Source organism: Octopus bimaculoides, chromosome 4 (assembly GCF_001194135.2).
Source record: "Octopus bimaculoides isolate UCB-OBI-ISO-001 chromosome 4, ASM119413v2, whole genome shotgun sequence".
In the NCBI taxonomy this organism is placed as follows: Eukaryota; Metazoa; Mollusca; class Cephalopoda; order Octopoda; family Octopodidae; genus Octopus; species Octopus bimaculoides.
In genome coordinates, this window is record NC_068984.1 from 38167927 (window position 1) to 38170426 (window position 2500).

At 33.5% G+C, this 2500-nt stretch overlaps 1 protein-coding gene across 3 annotated transcripts in view; it reads right to left on the reverse strand.

Annotated features, from left to right (window-relative positions):
- Positions 1-19: 19 nt before the first annotated feature.
- The window catches only part of LOC106878688 (tripartite motif-containing protein 2), a 41511-nt gene continuing 39030 nt past the window's right edge, over positions 20-2500 (reverse strand). For all 3 annotated transcript variants that reach the window (XM_014927984.2, XM_052967000.1, XM_014927974.2), the window contains exon 3: positions 20-2500. This exon is cut by the window's right edge and continues 3262 nt beyond it. The gene's annotated coding sequence lies outside the window, so the exon portion shown is untranslated.

Sequence of the window (2500 nt, forward strand, 5' to 3'; positions counted from 1 at the left end):
GCTGTCGCCAGTACCGCCTGACTGGCCCTCATGCCGGTGGCACGTAAAAACACCCACTACACTCTCGGAGTGGTTGGCGTTAGGAAGGGCATCCAGCTGTAGAAATTCTGCCAGATCAGATTGGAGCCTGGTGCAGCGATCTGGCTCATCAGTCCTCAGTCAAACCGTCCAACTCATGCCAGCATGGAAAGCAGACGTTAAACGATGATGATGATGATAGATATACATATATATTTTTGTCACTTAGTGTACCTACTGCATTAAGAACAGATAGTCATTAATCATTGTCAGTCAACATACAACAAGAAAATATCCCAAAATTCCATGCTATCATGTTAGTGAAATGAAAGTAAATTATGTCAAGAAGGATATTTTCAATTTACAGATTTTTAAAAGCATTTTCGTTTTAGTTTAAACATTTGCCTAAATTTAGTTTCCATTTATAATTTATTAAGTGGCTTCTATTACCATCAAGTAACATTACTGTTTAAAAAGGATTGTATTATACATACATATATACATATATATATATATATATATATATATACATTATATATCTGTGCATGTGTGTCTCTGTATGAATGAATGTTTGTGAATATTGATATGACAAGCTTGTTACTGCTTGAGAGAAATGGTGATGATCCTAACATTCATGATTCATCATTCAATTGTTTTGAAGACATCTGAAGTAAAAATACAGAAAAATCTTCACCTGAAAGACTGGTAAGGTTTGGCAACAGAAAAAGTGTCTGGCTGTAAAATCCAGCCACATATAAACTTACCATCTAACAACATGCTAGCATGGAATAAACAGACATTAAACAAATGAAATGAAATGTGTATATATATATATATATATATATATATATATATGGCACAATGGGTAAATTGTCGCCATTTTATATTTTTAAGTTTACACATGCACATTGTTTGTTTTTGATTTTGTCAACTACACAGTATAGTAGGGTCAGTTTGGCACTGTCTGTGAGAAAAACAACACCATGATACAATTCAGTCTGCCATAAATTTAGAAATGACATGCTGTATTGCATGGCATTCGTGCCAGAAGCTCCAATACAAACATTTCAGAAAGTTTGGATGTCAATCTGAGGACAGGTACTGAGAATGATAAAAATCAAATATCCAGTCAACATCATGGTGTTTGGAGTGATCACTAGTGATGATGACGTTATGCCTCCATTCGTCTTCCCACATGGCCTGAGACTCAACACAGAAGCCTACATCAAGTGCCTGGAGGTGGTAATGCTGCCCTGGGTCAAGAGGGTGGCTGCTGTGAGACCCTACGTCTGGCAACAGGACTCTGCACTATGTCACACAAGCAGGAGAACCCAGCCATGGCAGTCAGACAATTTCTGTGACTACATCATCCCTAACAATATGGCCACCTAACTCCCAAGACTGCAATCCTCTTGATCATTATGTGTGAGGCGCAGTTGAGTGAGAGACCAACAAAACTCCTTGTAATACCAAAGATGAACAGAAGGCAAGGAAAATGGCAGTATTTACCAAATTAAAGAAGCAGACCACCCAGAAGAGTTGCAGGAGATTCCGAAGTCGTCTGGTGGCTGAAGCCAATGGCGATTTTATTGAATAAATTTACTCTTTAGTATTTCGAGATATTTTTATATAATTTTGGGAAATATATCTGTTAAAATGAGATGTCAGTGTTATTTTCATTTCTGCGTAATTTAGACAATTTATTCACCGCACCCTGTACATATATATATATATATATATTAGAAGGTTTGGAGGTGATGTTCAGGAATTACATATTAGAAAAAATAATAAGGTACTCAGATATCTGGATGGTTGTACATTTACAGATTTTTATAAATCATATATTAGCGTTTGCATCTATTCTAGTAGACTCTCCAGATTTTATTTTTCTTAATATATGATTTATAAAAACGTGACATATTAATAAACATCTGTAAATGTACAATCATCCAGATATCTGAGTACCTTATTATTTTTTCTAATATATATATATACACACACACATACACATGTATTGTAAAATCAGATATCTTATATAATTAATCTTATCAGTTGTTTTGTTGATTATGTATATTTAAATTTTTCAATTATTTAAGAATCTATTTGTGGATAAATTATTTTCTACTATTGTTTTCTTTCATTACTTCTTGACACTCTTCAAGATAACTCCAGCCTACAGCACTTATTGCTCTACATTCAGCATTAATATCTTGTTATACAAATTGGTAAACTAATTGTTGTGATCAGTTGAATTAATTATTAGATACCTATCCTTATAACCATTCACATAATACTATATTGTATTTGTAAATAGTATGAAGCAATGAGAGATGAGTACTTAATATGAATTGAAGAAAGAATATTTATAAAAATGGTAAGCCAATATATATCATATATATGCATGTATCTATGTGGATATCATCATCATTTAATGCCCATCGTCCATGCTGGCATATATATATATATTAAATACATACACATC